Genomic DNA, 19760 nt, shown 5'->3' on the forward strand with positions numbered 1-19760 from the left:
GCCTCATCAGATAACAAGTGTGTGCAGGGCCTGCAGAGGCAGACAAGGAGGCTTCCGTTTCTTGAACATACTTCTCATAGCAGACACTAAGAAGTCAGAAAATTTTTTCCAGTTGTTTTTCACAGCCAGTAGGAGAGGTTAGCAGTGTTTTGTTTATTTTCCTAGTGACTTGAACACTAGAAATAATAGACTTGCGATTCTGTAGTTTGTCTTTGCTAAAGCCGTGCTTTTCCAAGCCATGGGGGTGATAGCCGGGTGGCATAGCCACCTCCACTCTGCATCAGTGGCCAGTGCAGACCAGGATTCTGTTCTTCCTTAGGACTAGAGAGCTCTTTAGGTCAGGGTCTCTGTGACACACATCTATATACCTGCTGCTTGGTTACTTGTAGAGCACAGACTGAAATCACGTTAGTTCCCACAGAGATTTGTTTACTCTGTATATTTAAGAAATGTCTCTAACTGCTCGCTGGGCATTAAAACGTAGGTGGGCCAAAAGACCCTGTTCTCATGGAGCTTATCAGTTCAGGAAACACGCTTTAGTCAGACAACACGTGAACAGATGCATAACAACTGCAAGAAGAAATGAGACCGATAGGATAAAACTAAGATGGACAATACTGTTTGCCTGAGTGAATATGACAACTTAAGAGCCAAAGTAAAAACTAGAACTTGGGCCCCTAACTTCTCTTTTTACGTTATCATTTCCCAATAGTGTGTCTCATGATTCCTTTGCGTAGCTGTATATTATCCCCAGACAGCTATATGAACATGTCAGTCACTCAAAACACTGCCCCATAACTAGTAAGACCCAAAGGGTACATTTGGAGATGACAAACTATGTTCCTCAGGATGGCACTGACCAAGAACCCTGTTGGTGGACTTAACTCGGAGCACAGTTCAGGAACTGAAAGGCCAAGCTTCCTGCTGTAGTGAAACTGACAGATTAGGAGGTATACAGGAGCGACAGTGTTTGATCTGACCCCAGTGTTTTTCTAACTCCCAGAGCAAGAAGTTGCTCATTCAATAAATATTTACTGAGTGTATAGTAGGTACTAGGCATGGTTCTTAGAGCTAGGAACATGAATGATGAAATCAGGCACATTCAGGGTAGTATGGCTAAATATAGGACATGAAGTAAAACATGTCACCTTCAGAAGATACATATTCTCACTGGAAGAGACAAAAACACAAAGAGTTAATGCATCATATTAGAAAGCAATAATTGTTACAAAGAAGCTAAATCAAGGAGGGAAACCAGAACATGATAGAGGCAGGGATGCAGTTTTAAGAGCACCTGGTGGGCCAAGTCAGCATGTAACACATATGCACATATGTAATCTGTGCATAATACATATGAATGTACAGATTGCAGATATGTGTGCTCTTTTTATGTGTAACAGAGAAGGGCCTTTAACACAACTTAACACATCACTTTGTACCCAGCTCTAAATAGCTAGTTGTGCAGTGTGATTGGAAAAGACCCCAAGCACCTTCTCTGGCACATCCAAGTGCTCAAATTCTATCCATTTTCTCCTTTGGCCTAAAGCAGTGGTTTTCAAACTTATATACATGTATGAGTCTGATATATATCACTGTTACCTCAAGGGCTTGTTGAAACACAGATCCTGGGTCCCACTCTCAGAATTATGTGATTCAGTCCATCTGGAGTAGACATATAAATTTTCATTTCTACCAGAGTCCAGGTAATACTGATACTGTGGGTTCAAGGACCACACTCTGAGACCTGCTAGGTGAATGAAGTTAGAGAAACTGCCTATTAAAATAAATCAGCTATGTAAGAAAGGATGTACCTATTCCTTGGGTGTCCTAGACATTATCAGACTAACTACCCTTGAAGAGTAAAATCCTCAAGAAGTGAAAAAAAATTTTAATGGAATATATATTAGAAGCCAAAGCCCAAGGTCCGAAGCCTTCAGGAAGTAAAACAAGGCACATGTCCAGAACAGGAGGCAACAATGATATTTTGTTGTTTTCTTACAAACACTCAGTATTTTATCGCTGTACTATGTCTGCAAGCTGTTCTAGACTCTTACTTCCTCCTTACCAGTGAGCCTAGTACACAGAACACTTCTTAGATAATGGAATTGATGCACAAAGATAGATCTCCCAAGGTAGAAAAGCTTCGTGGCCTTGATCAAGTCCAGAGTTCCTCCTCCTGTGACGGTCTTCATTACACTAGCTGAAGCTCTGTCTTGGGATGTCCATCCTGGGAAGATGCTCTCCAGGACATATATGTTCTTTGCTTTTAATTTGTTTTTTTAAAAAAATTGCTCACTGCAAGAAGGCTATCCACATGAGTGATTAACTGTGGCAAAAAGCCCTGCATGAGTTCTTTGTACTGTAAACTCTTCTCCTACTGGGTATTGTACAGCGGAAATACTGACTCATTTTATTAATAGCCTGAGCTAGAACTAATCATTACAAAAAACAAACCTGCTAGGGGAAAGCACACACAATACTCTCCAAAGAAAAATGGAAATGACATCTTGATTCCTATATGCCGTCACTTCTATTCCATTAATAGACGTAATTCAACATTTTCTACGTCACTAACACATACAGCAAAATGGGTGCATTTTCAACTGGATGGCTCATATATCACATTCTTGGATACTCAAACCTGGCCCCCCACTAAAAGGAAGTGAAGGATAAAATTGTTCTTCCTGGTACTTGCTGTTTTAGTTATATTCTCAAACACTCCAGTACCAGCTCCTCATGATGGAAGACTTTATCCCCATTGAACCTTAAAGGTAGTGGCCCTGCCTGTGGATTTTAGAATTTTAATTTCAATTTTTCCTCCTCTGTCTCATAAATGCACTGATGTTATGACAACTTCCTCCTGTGCATATTGTTACTTGGACTCTCGTTTATTCAATAAATATTATAAAGCCTCAGACCCTATAAAGTTAATGAACAGACTTCAGAACCGAGTTTCAGATAATTCCATCCTCGAAGAACATAATCCATAAGAGAACCACTCTAAAACACTTCAAGTAATCAACATTTGGGAGTATTCATAAGGCATGGGCCTTAGTCCATGGAAGCTCCTCCCCATTTTCATTCTTCCTAGTCAGCATATGCTCTTAAAAATTGAACTGTTGAGTTATTTCAGCTTCAAGACAAAGGAGACACCATTAGGAAATATGCTGTACCTGAAGAGAACATTGAGCTAGGGAGGAAACACTAGTCTGGAGCTCTGGGCATGGGCATATATCATGGGCATGATATATATATATGAGATAGGCATTGTAAACCAGTAATAGCTTTTCATGAGGACATAAACTCTTTGAATGAATTCCAGTTTCACAATTTAGAAAGACAAGTTAAGGGAAGCAAATGTAGATGTAAAAGTGAAAGGTGACATTTTAATTCTGATGACCGTGATCACACCTGCCTTCCATCTCTACTGGGCCAGAGAAGTGGCCACAGCCTGAGGCCCAGGCCACAGCCTGAGGCCCAGACACCACTCTTCTTTAGCCTGGATTTTGTCACTACTGGAGTTCCAAGTAAAGATTCCGGAATAAGCCTGTCAGATCTGTCCTTTGAAATCTACTTCTTCCAGTTCTACAAACCTATCCAGGTCCTGGAAGAAGTGTTGTAGCATAGGTGCTTCATCCAGGCTTAACAATGACCATCAAAAAATAAAAAAAAAATTTAAAAATTAAAAAAAAAAAACAATGACCATCAAGTGTGCCGTTGACATGGTAATACAGCTGTGCCTACCATGGGCAAAGCTGATCATGGGTAGCTGCAGAGAGACTTTGAAGACTTAGAAATAGCAGTGATAGAGAAGTAGTTTCCGTGTATCTGCCTTTTAGTTTCCAGGGTGGCAGGATAAGGAGTGTTATTCTATCTGTAAGGATATCCAAGGATTCTGTTGCCTGTCGATGGTGACCATTCAGTAGTTCCCATACCCAGGAGCAAAGTCAAGTTTGTAGGCATGGCTGTACCGACTGTTGCTAAGTGGTGGTTGGCACTTGCATTTGGGTGAAGAAATGTCTCAAGGTGGATAGGAATTAAAATACAGTTGACAGAGAAATAATCTATGCATTGTTAGCATGGTGGACACTCTGAGGGTAATCTATCAATATGGCATCCTGTGTGTTGTTTGGGAATCTCATAGATACCTGAGGACTTACGTAGGCATCTTGGCCTGAAGGAGAGCAAGATAGTGATAAACCTGGTATCTATGGTTGAGTTCATCCAAGGCCAGCTGGGAGCTTGGAGTGAATGTAGGAGGCTCCATGCTGCTCACTCTTCTTATGTTTTCCCTCAGGGTTGAAGATTCTGACATGTTGCTTTATATTTTAGCATTTCTGAAACCACCTAACGGAACACTTGCTAAAAAGCTGTAGATAATAAGCCTCAAAACTAGGCCATCACAGGTCACATAGGTATTCTCTACCTACCCTGAAATGCCACACAGACAAGCTTAGTAATGGAGCATGTCATCAAAGAAGGAGCCTTTGCAATGTCTGGTTGGTTGGTTGGTGTTGCAGAAAAAAAAAAAATGATGACATTACAGCTTGACAGCACAGTAAAAGGCTTCAGTGAAGGGCCAGACATGAGTAGAGGCTTCCAGGAGAGGACATATTGCCATTACTTCAACATTTCTGGCTTCTGAGGAGCTGAGGAATTCAGAAATTAAAGTGAGATAGGAAAAAAACAAACAATGAGTCTACCAGTATTGCTAACCTGGTTACGTGACCATCATCACAGCCATGGTCCTGGCATGCCAAGACCTCAAAAATATCTCAATAGCTGACTTCTGGATTAAATGTTTTGTAAAAGAATGTACTGGGAGCAGAGGGTTGAGATAAGATAATGCCAGTAATGACATTGGACATAGTCTTTTTAGTAAACATGGACATGAAAGAGTATCAACGGTTTCTCCCAGAGTGATATCATGAGACAGATTCTGGGCAGTCTATCAAGAGACTGGGAATGGCCAACAGCCTCCAAGAGTAAATGAGATGTTCATTATCTACAAAATAAAGGTATGGCTAGTCATTAGTGGCTCTCACCAAGAACCGGGTACCTCTAACGTGTTCACTCACCTACTCATCCAGCAAATACCTCTAAAGTACTTACCAGGTACTGTTCTAGATCATCAAAAACAAATAACACCTGAGAAAAACAGATAAGAATTCCTACCCCAGTGGGTCTTATACTCTGGTGGAAACACATATAGATAAAATATGTAAGATTCCAGGTGATGGCACATGATGTGTAGAATGAAGGTACTTAGAGGGGAAGGAGTAAAGGGATGGCCTAAGTTCTGGTGACCAGCACAGTCAGGGGGGCATGGATAATGCAATGATTCCAAAGAGGCTTGAGGTGGATAATGGTGATGAGGCTGTATTTCAGGACAGAGTGAGGTAAGGATTTCCTAGAAACCCATACAGGATTTTAGAAAGCTCTGTTCATTACTGATAAATTGGGGAGGAACAGTCATGTCTAGAAGGAAAGTGAATGGAGCCCATTCACAGGCGTGAATTTGACTCGTGTACATGAGACACTGGGAGTCCATCCTAAGCACTGCATGCAGGGATTCATAGGCAAGCATTTCCTCTGCTTCCATGTCCCTAATGGAGTCAAGATGGTATCCTAGAGGCCATGTGAGAACCTCATACTGTTCTCCTAGCTCTGCCAACAGTCAAGGGGAGCCCTTCCCAAGTGACCCTAGTCCTAGGTCACAGGAATCTGATTCACTCTAAGTGACAAACACTTTACCTATGGGGTTATAACATCCCTCCAGTTCATATGGCTAGACTACTGAAATGTATCGAGGTTTTGTCTAAGTCACATGTGATTCTGGGAACTCAGAACTCATAGAGGACCATGTTCATGTCTGACAATTCAAAAGATCCTTGCAAACTCTGAGAGGTATGGTAAAGTACTTGGTTTTTCCTTAGTTTCCTTTGGTTATGTCCCTCAACTCCCAGTAGACTGTGGGGTCCCACCTGGGTACATTGATTTATGTTCAGTAGCAGCAGGAAGTGATTGTCACCAGGACTTGTCACTAAAACAAAGACAGAGTTCATTTTCCTTGATCATGAACAGAAAAGAGCCTCAGGAAAACTGAAAAAGAGGGATTTCAGATAAGAGTCTTGGGATCCTAATAGAATCTGTTCTTTAGACACAACCAAACAGTAGATAACTCAGCACAGAGCTGAGTTCTTAATTGCAGGAAGGCGGCTCACTCATCATTGGGATATAAGCATACCTTCCCCTTGTCTTCTCCCCAGATCCCACTTAGGACTCGTTTAACATATACAACGGGATGGTGTGGTATGAATCTGGCTTTATCTCACTGCCGTATCAGTTAGCCTCCAGAGGCAAGCCCTTGGGATTGAGGCCAAATAAGGAGAAAATGAGGTACCAGCACACACCCACGCCCATTTATTGTATGAAGGGGTTAATGCTTTAAGCTTTATGGCTTGAGAGACACATTGCAAGACTAAGTCCAGGAACTTACCTACCACAACTGTATGAAATTGGTCAGCCACACCAGGCAAAGGCTACATGGGACAAGTGCATCCCAGTTCAGGAACCAAGTGGCTAATGACAAGCAAAGATGTCCCTGTTGTTATGGGGAATCGAGTGTAACATGATTATTTTCTATTTTCTTTGCTCAATATATACGGTAATTGGAGGTACTCTAACCATACCTGGTATGGGCCAACCGTCTTTTAGCTTGTTCTGATAAAAATTCAATTTTGAGCATGATTGAGACCTCATTTATGAATTGCAAAAATCATTTTGAACTTGCTTGCTAGCTGAATGAAGAATCGGGTTTAGCCTGATAGAATCCATGTTAAGTCATGCGAGTAATTGGATTCTGGATTAGTATAATGTGAGTTCTGTGAGGAAAGGGATTCAGGTCCACTGTATGTTTTTTCAATTAATTGTGTTACTTGACAACTTTTATTATTTGTCGATTTCATATATATATATATATATACAATGTATCCTTGTCTAATTCCCCTCCCCTTCTTAATCACCACTCTACCCACAATAGCCTCTCTATTGTCAGGTATGTTATAGGTACTGTGAGACAACTTGTTGAGGAGGAGAATGTATGCAGTGTCCTTAGTGTGTAGAACTACAAACAATAATAATCTTCTCCACTTTTGGCATGCAGACCAGAGGTTCAGTACTGTGGAACAGAAAGGAACTCTGGAGAATCATGCCATCTTTGGCAAAAACCCAATCGCATATGCCTTGAATCCCAGACAACCTCACAGATAAGTGGGTCTAAGACATGATCTGCCAAGTGAAGCTAAATTCAGAATCAAGAGACAGGGCAGGGAAACAGGGAAGTTTAGCAGAGCTCTCCAATCAAAGACTTAATCAGAGGAGTGGGTGAGCTGGGATCCCAGATGGACAATGAAATGTGGGAAGGAAGCGACAGTATGATTTGGCCAGTGACAATTCAGAGAACTTGGGTAGAAGTGGGTTCATTCTCCCAGAGTACATTTTATTCTATTATCAACCGCAGAGTTTTTAAATGTTAAACCCCATTGGCTTCTGGGTTCAGTGGATCATTTCCAATTAAGAATGGCAAATGCAAAGATTTGAAAAGTAAAAGCACCAGGGGCTTGAAGCAGTGAACAGGAAAATAAACCTAACAGAGAACATGGCGCCCAGAGTGAAACAGGTGTTTAAAGAAACCAGGCTAGAAATGTGTCTCAGTTGGTTTACTTTACTACATCAGTTACCAGCTGACTGCAAAGTCGCTGCTCTCTGGCCTGCCCCACTCCTGTGCTGATGATTCTCAGTAGACATTCCAGGAGCTTCAGGAAGTGAAATGTATGAATAGACCCATCCACTCTGAGTCCGATCAAGAGACTGTCAGTAGTGGGTCCTACAGCAACTCCCTAACAGAGCAGAGCTGCCATCAGCTGGAGTGACTCGTGTGTTAGGACCATTTCAGAAGTACACAAAAGAGATATAAAATATCCTTAGCTAGAACCATAGTCTCTTTAGGAGAGAAAATATATGTAAATTTTTATAGGATGAATTCATACCATGTAGGTTAGGAATAGTTCTTGCATCTGCCTAAGAAGTTTGAGAGATGGAATCTTCTCTCTTCCCTCCCTGTCTATCCAACATCGAGAACGAATCACTATGTGTAATGGCTGTAAACCTTAGAACAACATAGTAGTAGGAAGCATTACAATAGGGATAGTACAATAATAAAATCTACTAAGTCTGCCAAAATTGTTCTGTGTGTGTGTGTGTGTGTGTGTGTGTGTGTGTGTGTGTGTGTGTTCATCTTAGGGTGGCCCCTTCTCATTTGTCTCTTAACTATACATTACTCTTGCAGTGTGCCTAAATTCTTACCAATGCTCATCCCAAGGCAATCCCGTGCAGAGAAGAGAGAGAGCAAGTGCATCCGGCAGGAAGACTCAAGTTAGCCTGTAGTAACAAACCACCCTTAAATTTTCTTTTAATGATTTAAAATAAAAATGTGTTTTCTGTTAACACTATATGTTGATATCAACAGGGAGGGCTCTATTTATTATCCATCACAGAATTTTGCTAATGTTTAAAGTTGTCAATTACCATCCTAGACAGAAAGGGGATTCTGAAGGCTCCTGTACCTACAGTTAAATGTTTCAGAGGGAAGTGGCTCAACAGTAATGGCCAGAACTAACCCTGTGTCCTTACTCAATCACAAGAAAGACAGGAAAACTAATGGAATGTTATCCAAAAGGTAGGAAGCTACAGGTGTTTTATAAATAGCAGAATAAGCACCTTACCATTTCAAATCAGTCATAATTGTGGGTAATGTCTACTTTAGCTGTAGCTCAATATATACATTTTGGTTGTGACTCACATAGCTATTTAAATTTTCCCTGTATTCAACAAGCATTTTTGTGCATGTGAATTTCAAGTGTGTTCATTGCAATGCCATTCTTCATGTTTCTTTCATTATTTTCTGTTCCTTGTCTTGCCTTAATTCCTACTATCTGTGTCTAGGAATGTCAGGTTCTGCATATAATGGATCAGTACAGTTCTCAGTGTCTGTATAGACACTGTAAGAAATGTATAAAAATGAAAATCATTCTTGTTCACATCAAAACTTTTTCCAGTTAGGGAACTAATTTTTGGGGTATCCTGTCCTGATGAGCCCTCTATATGTTAGAGCTATATTTTTTACATCACCCATTTTATAACTTGTAGAGTGTTCTGTTGGCATGACACCCGACACAGGGGTGCTACATGACAAAGAATGTAAACTTATTAAATATCTCATAGCAAAGGTGCTAACATTTCGAAGGATGCTTTCCTTGGTGTAAGAACATGACGAAATGTTATGCTGCTCCATTATAGGCCATGATGTGACCTTGTCCTAGAAATCACATGAGTATTCCACTATTGACTAACTCGGGGTCACTGGGAAGCCAAGGCAGATTGTAGTGAGAAATAAGTTCAAATTGTCTGCATATCAAGATAGATAGAGATACAGTGAGAACATGGGGCTAGAACTGATTATAAATTGACAAAGAGGTTAGATTTAACAGATGGATGTAAAAATATAGTTTTGATTATATCCCATACATTCAAAAATCTAGATAAGAACATTAAAAAACAGTGAATGTCAGACGTCTAGAGGGAGGGACTACAATATCTGGGAAAGGGGGTCCTGCATCAACTTGATTCTTAGCTCTGCTGTTGACCAACAGTATGAGCTTTGGGAACTATTTTAACCGAACCACCAGTCTTTTCAAAATCTAGTTCTTCATCTATAGAATTGGAAAGAAATAGGCATTAGTCTCTGAATCGCCTTCATGTTGCTGCATTGGGTCTTTCTGCTAGCTTAGCTATGATCCATAAACCTATCACCTTCACAGGGAAAATTAATATATGTCCTAATTAATGTAAACTTGTGAAAAATCCCATTTCTATATAAATGACAGCCTGCCTGTGCTGCAACTCTACTGATGAGAGATGCATAGGAAGCAGGAGTCTGTTTTAGAGGTGTCTTAGTTCTAAAATGAAGTTATCAGAAGTTAGCTGAATACGTGCGCCATCCTCTCTTATTCATTCACTCATTATAAAATCTATTGAGAATCCACCATGCATCCTATTGGGTAAAATTATCAGACCAGGGAAGGGAATTGCAGATGTTGGTAAATGGATTACTGTATGACATCTTTGATACATAGGAAGAAGAGTGAAGAAGGAAGGCTAGTCAGTTAGGAAAAGCAGAATACTTTCTGAACTAACAGTCCCAGAAAGTAAAGAAATGTCAGAACACAGATTGAGCATCTTTAACCCAAATATTAGAGACCAGAAGTTTGGAGGTTTTGTTTGTTTGGGGTTTGGGGGGTTTTGTTTGTTTGTTTGTTTGATTTTGTAATATTTGTACAAATTTTATTAGTTGAACATCCATAATCCAAAGTTAATTCAAAGTCCAAAGCTTTCTGAGCATCCTGAGTCTCAGATTGGAGATGTGCATCTGTGTGAGGCATGGAGTAAGCAGACTGGAGGAAGAGAAGTTGTGGTCCAGGAGAAACATGTGAGACTTCTAATTCTGACTGAGGGAGAGGCTAAGACCAGATTTATTCTTCTGCCTGAAACAATTCGTTAATGGACAATGTAAGAGAAATGGTGTTCAAGACAGTGTACACTGGGCATCAGCACAATGTCTGAGCGGTAGGAAGCTAGGCAAAGGGAGTCTGTAAAGCAGCCCGGCTTTCTGTGTTGAGTCCCTAGGTATGGGTACAGGGAGTGGCTGTAGCCCTGTTTGAACCTAGACCCAAAAGACGTTTATGTGCCATCAGTCAAAGTGTAGATGCTGTCTTGGTGTGGAGCAGCAATCCCGGGGCTAAAGATGGCTGTAGTTCTCTCTACAAGACTTAAAGATGTAACTGCATTGCAGAATAAAACTCAAGAATAGTCATGGCGGAGCTGAGTGTGGTATTACACACCTTTAGTTCCAACATTTGGGAAGCAGAGGCAGGCCGATTGCCAAGTTTGAAGCCGCCCTGGTCTACACCCAAAGCTACACAGAAAGACCTATCTTGGGGGAAAAAAAAAGAAGTCATGGGAATATAAAAGTATTGGTAAAATAAGGCAAAATCGACAGTCTAGTTTCTAATGAAACGTTATCAGGCATGCAAAGAAGCTGTCTAATGCATTCTCTAATGAGGAGGGCAGGAATCAGTTGACACTGACTCTGAATTGACAAAGAAGCTAGAATTAATAGACATGGATATAATATGTATAGCTATTGGGTATATTTATGCGTTCAAAAAGCTGGATGGAAACCTGGAAGCTATGAAAAATGGCTCATGTTGGACTTCTAGATGTGAGAAGTACAATGTCTGAAATGGGGGGACATGCACATGAGTCATAGTGATTCAAGCCAGCAAACAAAATAAAAACATAATAAAATAAATAATAAAAACACACAGTAATAAAAACGTTATTACTATGTGTGCATTGTGTGTGTGTGCATGTGTGTGCTCAAGTGTCTGTGTATGCAGTGTGTGTGTGTGTGTGTGTGTGTGTGTGTGTGTGTGTGTTCTTCACCACAGAGGCTGAGAGAGATAGATTGTGTGTTAACGTAAAACCTTTATAACTTAGAACTCTATGCTAAGCTAAACTATAATTTAAAATGAAGATAAAATAAGGCTGTTTTCAGACATAAAAGAACCTAAAAATTATAATATTTATAAATCCTTGATTTTAAAAAAAATTAAATTGAATATGAAAGGGAAGAATTAGGTGTAAGGTATACTGAGTATAACAAATACTAACATATGGTTTTAACTATTAAATATTTAATACAAATAATGAGAAAAATACATGCTTGAAATGGGAAGGACAGCTGTTTTAAAAAATGGAGTGCTTTAGAGGGAGGGAGTGCAAGAAGATGAGGTCTTTGATTGACTCAAGAGCAGGAACAGGGTAAAAGTAGCAACTGTTGGTCTCACATCTGTAAGCCCAGCCCTGAGGAGATGGGAAGACTAAGTTTCAAGGCAGCCTAGACCACAGAAGCCACAGAGCAATATCTCTCAGAAAGAAAGAAAGAAAGAAAGAAAGAAAGAAAGAAAGAAAGAAAGAAAGAAAGAAAGAAAGAAAGAAGAAGAAGAAAGGAAGGAGGAAGGAAGGAGGAAGGAAGGAAGGAAGGAAGGAAGAAAGAAGAAGAAAGGAAGGAAGAAGGAAGGAAGGAAGGGAAGGAGGGAGGAAGGGAGGGAAAGAGGGAGGAAGGGAGGGAGGGAGGGAAGGAGAGAGAGAGAGAGAGAGAGAGAGAGAGAGAGAGAGAAAGAAAGAAAAAAAGAAAGAAAGAAAGACGGAGCTAACTTTTGTTATTTTTATGTTGGGAAAATATAAGTATATAATTTCAATACTACCATGCCAATTTTTTTAAGAAAATGGAGAATAACAGAAAAGGAAAAGAAATTTGATGTGGTAATACATGCCTGCGATCCAAGACTGTAGGAAATAAGGTCCAGCCAGGCCTGGGCTCCATAGGATGACCAGAAAGGGAAAAGAAGGGAAATGTGTGCTTGTGGTTTGGAGAAGAGCTGACCAAGGCACAGAACAAGAACATCAGAGCTCAGTGTTAACCATGTTGAATGGGCAGGTCACACTGCAAAGCAGGTTGGGAACAGTGTGGGATTGTCCACATAGTATACAGGTGAGTGTTCAAGACCCCAGCTGGCACCTACCTGCACGGCAGTTCCCAAGGCTGCATTCACACTGAAAGGTGGCAGGCAATTATGGGCTACAGAACTAATTTTCATCAAGAACATAGCGTCCCTAGGTTTTTGGATGAAGAGGGCAATGGCAAAGACAAGGGCTATACATAAAGGCCATGCCAATTGATAGTGGGTATAAGGCTTGACTGTTAACTCTGAGGAGCCAGAAGCTAGGAATCTTCCAGAAGTTTTTCATTAGGAGAAACACAAAAGTAAGTGGTCCCACCCACTAGTGAAGCTAGAAAAAGATAGTTAGTGGCTAACAAAGTGAAGGGCTGTCTCTTATGGGTTAAAACTGAGTTCAGTGGGCTGGGCACATAGCTCAGTGAGAGAGCACATTCCCAAGGCTCCAGGTTCAAAACCCAGCACCACAGAAGAAGCAAAGAAACCAAAACTTAAGCTAAAGTTGATTGGTATTCATCAAGACTCAAAAAGAACTTTGAGATTCCAGGGCAACCGTACAGAATTTAGAACTCTTGCCAGGGACTGTTGGGATTATTTAACAAGTAGAAAAGCAACATCCTAGAAGTACCAATAAAGCTAAAAATTCAATATGACCACATTAAAATTATAGATGTTAAAATACACAAAACGAAGCACAGTTGGGGAGAAAAGAGCTATTCTCATAAACTTGAAGTCAGAATTAGTTACTTTTAGTTTATCTGAATTTGCCTGATAGACTGGTTTCTTTTCTCTTACTTTTCTTTTCTCTTAGAAGGTTCTAGTCTCTACCTAGACCAACAGAATTTGACTTTCCAAAACTGATGTGAGTTTCAATTCATCTGGGCCCTTAGATTGAGACAGTTTGGGCTCAGGCACTGCTGCTGGGTGATCTCCTGATTAATTCTGTGCTGTTCCTTCTCTCTTTTCAAAAAGATATAAGATCCTCAGGTACAGGATAGCTTTGAATTCATTTTTTCTGTCCTGATCAAAATTAAAATAATAGGGGCTGGAGAGATGGCTCTGCAGTTAAGAGCATTGGCAGCTCTCCCAGCACCCACATGGCAGCTCACAACTGTCTGTAACTTAAGTTCCAGTGGATCCAACTACCTGTGTGATCTAGTGAAGCATATAGGCATACATGTAGGCCAAACCCCAAATGTACATTCATACATGTATACATACATACGTATGTACATACATACATACATACATACATACATACATACATATAAAAATAATAATAATGACAATTTTAAAAGCAATCCCCAAGTTTCCTGTCTGCCTTCCTCAGACTCTGTCACCCAACTGTCACCTGTAGCTCTTAGGATAGTCTTGTGATTGACTTGAGTGAGGTGGAAGTTCTGTGGCATGCTGGTGTCAGTACCACAGATAGGGGTGGTTACGGAAGAGATGACTGTAGGGAAGGCTTCCTTGCCTTGAAGTTGAGCTTGGAGATAGGAAAGGGTTTCCAGAAGGTGCCAGCTGTATTATTGAGAGGAAAGCATACTTATTCCAGACTAAGGAAACATCATGATAAGAGGCAGGGACTTGACGGAAATGCTGAGTGTGTTTGGAAATCAGCAAGGATAGCTGTACTTGGAAGCAGAGGCTCCATCTATATAGCAGATGTATTGGGGAGTTAGGAAGACTGGCTCCTCCCAGCCATGAAGCACAGGCCCAGAGATGTGGACCTGGTTCTCTAGGCAGTAAAGGCTAGAACAGTGTGAGCTTGCTCACATCCTATGACCTCTCCCCTCAAAAAGGACTGGGCAAGATGGTTGCTGATGAGAGGCTTATCTTTATGTAGTGTTTAGAAGCCAATGAGGAATCAAAAATGGAGCAGCAGGTGATGAGAAACCTCTAACTCCTCACTGAGATGTCAGGCAGGAGTCTTCAAAGCAGAAGGGCCAGCATGCTGGCTTAAACAGCTCTCAAGCCTTTGACAAGTGTGAGGATATGACAACATAAAAAAATGTGTGTGCCTTCTCACACCATCTCCTGCAAAGGGGGCGGGAAGATTTTCTGACCTTGGCAGGAACCAAGAAAGATGGCATTTAATACAACTGGTGTGTATGTGGTGTATGTGCGAGAGGCTATTTGGCCTTTAGTTAAGTAGTCAACATGACCTCTGTCTCACCTCTGAGTAGTGCCCTGTGGTTGGAGCAATAGGACATGTGGCCACGTTGTGAGTCAGTGAGTCGACATTTGGGATGGTTTCATAAAGCAATGCTAAGTGTCCTTAGGGACAAGGACGCTGAATGTAGACACAAGAACTTTCCATAAGGGAATTTTTCCTGAAAGAAATTCAGACATGCAGTCTGGTAGACCAGGAGGAGGTGAAGCTCACGCCTGCGTTTCTTTCAGAAGAGCTTTGCAATGTGAAAGACTGTAACCTCAGAAGGCCTTTCAAGATGACACTCCTGAAGCAAAGCCACAGAGTTTAGAACAGTCCACACGCTTGCCCAGAGTCCTTGACAGTCTCCATCCTCGCCCCACACAGGAGAGCAGAACACAGTAGGAGCTTAAGGATGTTTAGAAAATATTTTCTTGGATGCTCAATGTTCTAGTTTTATTGATGAGAAAATAGTCCAGAAACAGCCACTGATGAACCCGGGTTCTCCGTCTACCTGGGGGCAAACCCCACTTAGCTTTCCATGCTGTCACAGGAGGGATGCTGAGGCCAGATTCATCGCTGCCCAAAAGGCCATGACTGTGGGGGTGTGATCTGCCAAAGAAAGAAGAACCAGGAGAAGCAATCAGGTGGAGATTTCAAAATTATTCTAAAATGGTTTTGAAGGGTTTTAGAGAAAACTCTCCTTAGCATCTGTGTGAGGGACATTAAAATACACCATAAGCCTCCCACCCCCACCCCCAACCCCACACTTAGGCTGTGTGTGCTTTCGAGCACCTCTCTCCAAAATTCCTGATCCTCTGAATTTCCAGCCCTCCTCAAACTGAGAGAAAAAGATTGGAAGCGTCTGTGTGTCCATTAGATGATGAGGAAGATAATTCTGTGGTCACTGCTCCCAGCTGACCATCCACCTCACTGACCTTCCCCTCCCCCTGTCCCAGATACACCTGCCTAACTTCCAGCAGGCGGGCAGCTTAGAGCTCAGGACTGAACCAGGATGGAGTGGGTGTGGATATTGTGCCCAGGTTTACTGAGGTATTAAATAAAGAAGAAAGTGTTGCCACTGGCATTTCTACAAGAAAGCCTGCCAGAAAGGAACTAAGCATCCCAGCTTGTCTTTGAGAGAAATAAGGGAGAAAGGATGGCAAGAGTGGACTGTGCACTTATCCATTTGACCTTGATTTATTTTAAATGTAAATGACATAAGAAATGAGCTGTTCAGTGAAGTCTCTTAGTCACCCACTGAGGCCCTTTTAGAAGAATGGCCCAGGTCTATACACCAAGTAACCAACCCTATATCCTGGTTTGAGTCATTTGGGAGGGTCTAGACATAATATGGGAATGTAGCTGCCATGTCTAATGGGAATAGCTAATGGATGACTAGCTGCACGTGGGATATGTGACTAATCATACATTAGACCATTTTAGAATTATAATTACCTTAAACATCTCTAAGTAAGCCCTTTTGTTTGATTATGAAGTAACTATCATTGGGGGGAAAATGAAATTGTTCATCATGGATTGGGGGTGTAGTTCTGTTGGTATAGTATACTTGCATAGCATACATGAAGCCCTGGGTTTCCCCAGCACCACAATACTGGGCATTGTGACACATCTCTGTAATCTAGAAATTGGAGGCAGGAGAACCAGAAGTTCAGAACCATCCTTAATTACATTGCAAATTTAAAGCTAGCTTGTGTTATGTAAGATCCTGTTTTAAAAAAAAAAAAAACTAAAACAGAAACAGAAGAAAAAGAGGAGGAAGAGGAAAGGAAGAAAAGAAAAGGAAGGAAGGAAAGAGATAAAGAAAGGAAAGAAGGAAGAAAGAAAAGAAGAGAAAAGAAAAGAAAAAAAGAAAGAAAGAAAATAGATTTGCTTGTCCAGGCCACAGAATTAGGCTAGCATGCCCAGAGCCCTTCTTTTCAGTCCAGAGCTCTTGCTTGATACGGCCTATGTTCTGGAGCTATAAAGATCATCTTTTGGTAGGTCAAAGGCCACACAGAAGACAACATTTTAGCTAATCACAGTCTTGCAGGAAGCACTGTATCCATTACAATAGACAAGTAGGGTTCATGAGTCTACTTCCCTGATTCTACCTCTTAGTTCCCAACTATGTGTACACAAGTTGTCCTTGTATTACTTGTACCATTTGGAGCTGTGTTAACAACAGTTGGTGAGTTCCCAGGCACAGCATGTTCTCTGAGGGGTAAAACTCCCTTTCATGAAATATAAGCAGTCTTGAGCTTTGGGAGTATTTGCATTGCTTAACTGACAGACTCTTTATGGGTCTTCATGTATATATATTTTGTTCTAGAAAATGCTATGTGCCTTGGAGCCTTATTAGCACACAGTTGGTTTTTACATTTTTACATCAGCCATGCCATCTTGAGTTAGTCCCAAGGAAAAGAACTCTCTCAAAACAGTTCAGATTAGGGTCAGATCTTACCAGGAATCCATGCAAGCATGGCGGACATTGTGGGCACTGGAAGCTTGTGGTGGTGGAACTTATAGACCTGAGGATCCTGCATCTATTAAATGGTCCTAGATCAAGATGATTAGAGGGGCCTTGCTTGCTGGTCCCATTTACCTTCCTCTCCCTGGGCAGCCCTACCAGGAATCCACAAGGCATGGAATGAAGCCTCCCACCAACACTCCATCTTGTCTCCCTGCCGTCTCACACGTAGGCTTTGCACTCTACACAGACCTTTACTTCACCCTTACCCTCTGCTTAGTCTCTGTGATCTCCTAACAAATTCCACCTTGGCAATAGCACACTGTGGCCCCACTGGCCTCTCTCCTCCACAGAGCAACCTTTTCCTCCTCAGGCAAATGCACCATTCACTTGATATTTCCTACTTCATATTCTTGAGAGATGGGAATTAGTTGAGTTAACCATGTTTGTGCTCTCAACTGTATCATTTGTCTGTCATTCATCCTGGTCCAGTCACTTGTGAGTACAAAGGGACTGGGCTCAGGCAATAAATGCTGCCTGGAGCCTGCACTGTTGTCAGCTGCACCAGGAAGTCTTTTCACACAGGAAATTGCAGCCATGTCACAGGAAGCCCTTAGCCCAGCTACTCTAATGTGTAAGGTCGAGTAAGCAGATCATCAGAAAGGGATCTGAAAGTAATGGGAGATAGAATTTAGCAGCACAGACTGCATTGCTCAGTCTTCGACACTAGAACTTAGTGGCTGTGTGACTTTGAATGGATCACCCAAGCTCTCTGAGCCTCAGCCTACTAACTGGAAAGCGGAGTATTCTGAGAGTAGACTGAAATCGTAGACATGGAAGCAGTTTGTCAATTACTGTGTTAGTTACACTCCTATCACTGTGATAAAGACCACATGATCAAAGCAACTTACAGAAGAGTCTATTTGGGCTGATGGTTCCAAGAGGGATACTTACCATAATGGCAGGAATAACATGGTGGCAAGTGGCAGGCATGGTGGTGGCTGGAGCAGGCAGCTGAGAATGTAGACTTCATATCTGAAACTGAAAGCAGGAAACAGACAGCAAACTGGAAATAACACAAGGCTTTTGAAACGTTAAAGTTCTCCCAACCCCCAGGGACATACTTCTGCCACAGATCACTCTTCTTAGCCCTACCCAAAGAGCACTACCAGTTGGGGACCAAGTGTTAAAACGCCTGCGACTATGGCGGTCATTTATCATTCAGACCATCACAGCTACAAAGTACCACACCCGTGAAAAGGATATGACCTCCTCTGTCCCTCCCCTCTTTGTGCTATGGTAGCTCTTGCTAAGTTGAACATCACCTCCCAGTCAAAGCTTGCATTTGCAGCTCAGCTGTTGACCCCTATTGTCAGAACGTGCAGAAATAGCATAGGGACGGAGTGGGAGTGGGGTTGCCATTCTTGTTGCTCTCTACACGGCTGTCCTGTCGCAGCCACACTGTCCCTCTAGTGCATCAGAGAGCAATGGCGGTTGAGCTGACAGTCCTTAGTCTCCTGACCCAGGCCCCCTCCATTGGAAGAGAAAAGCAGATACTTAGCTCCTCAGCATCAGCAGCAGGTCGTGCAAACTCTTAGGCATGATCCCTCAAGACTGAGAGACCTGAAGCAAGAAGCATTTATTTGGAACTTTCTGAAGAACAGAAGTTCAGGGTACTTGGCTAGCCAAATTTCTCTTGAAGGTGGGGTGAATGCAGCAGCAGGACTCCCTCCCTAGAGGCTTGAGGTTCACTGCTCATTTGCTGGACTCTTGTCACTAAGCTGTTCCTTGCCTCGTGGATTCTGTGGAGTTGTCAGCATGTCCTTGAGACAGAACAGTGGGCTTCCCTCAAAGCAAGTGATACAAGGGAGCAAGGAGGAACTGCAGGTCCCTATCTTTCACCTCAGAAGTCCCACTCAGTGCAGCCACCCTCTTCCCACAAGAAACAGTTGCCAAGCGAAACTAGAGGGGAGGAGAAGGCAACCTCTAGCAGCCATCAAGCTGGTCATGATGGTTCCTGCCTGTGGCCTCAGCACTTGGGAGTCTGAGGCAGGAAGACCCTGAGTTCAAGGATAGCCTAGACTACATAGTGAGTTTGAGCTACATAGAGGAGAGAGAGAGAGAGAGAGAGAGAGAGAGAGAGAGAGAGAGAGAGAGAGAGAGAGAGAGAGAGAGAGAGAGAAGAGGGAGAGAGAGAAAGAGAGAGGGAGAGAGAAAAAAAAGAAAAGAGAGAGAGGGGGAGAGGGAGAGGAGAGAGAACAAAAAGAGAATGTCAAAGAACCTATGAGTGTGTTCTGGGAACAGTGCACCTTTGGTGCTCACTACATTTTCTCCGCAAATGAATTTCTATAACAGATAAACTCTTTATAGTTACTTGATTAAAGATAATTCTCATTCAGAAGTAATTTGTAAAAGGGAAATTAATTTTTGACAGCACCATCTCAGGAGAATATGGAGAAATTGTCTGTCACAGTTAGAAGAGTAAAGTGAGAGAGTG

The sequence above is a fragment of the Grammomys surdaster genome, unplaced genomic scaffold (assembly GCF_004785775.1).
Source record: "Grammomys surdaster isolate TR1022 unplaced genomic scaffold, NIH_TR_1.0 125889, whole genome shotgun sequence".
In the NCBI taxonomy this organism is placed as follows: domain Eukaryota; kingdom Metazoa; phylum Chordata; class Mammalia; order Rodentia; family Muridae; genus Grammomys; species Grammomys surdaster.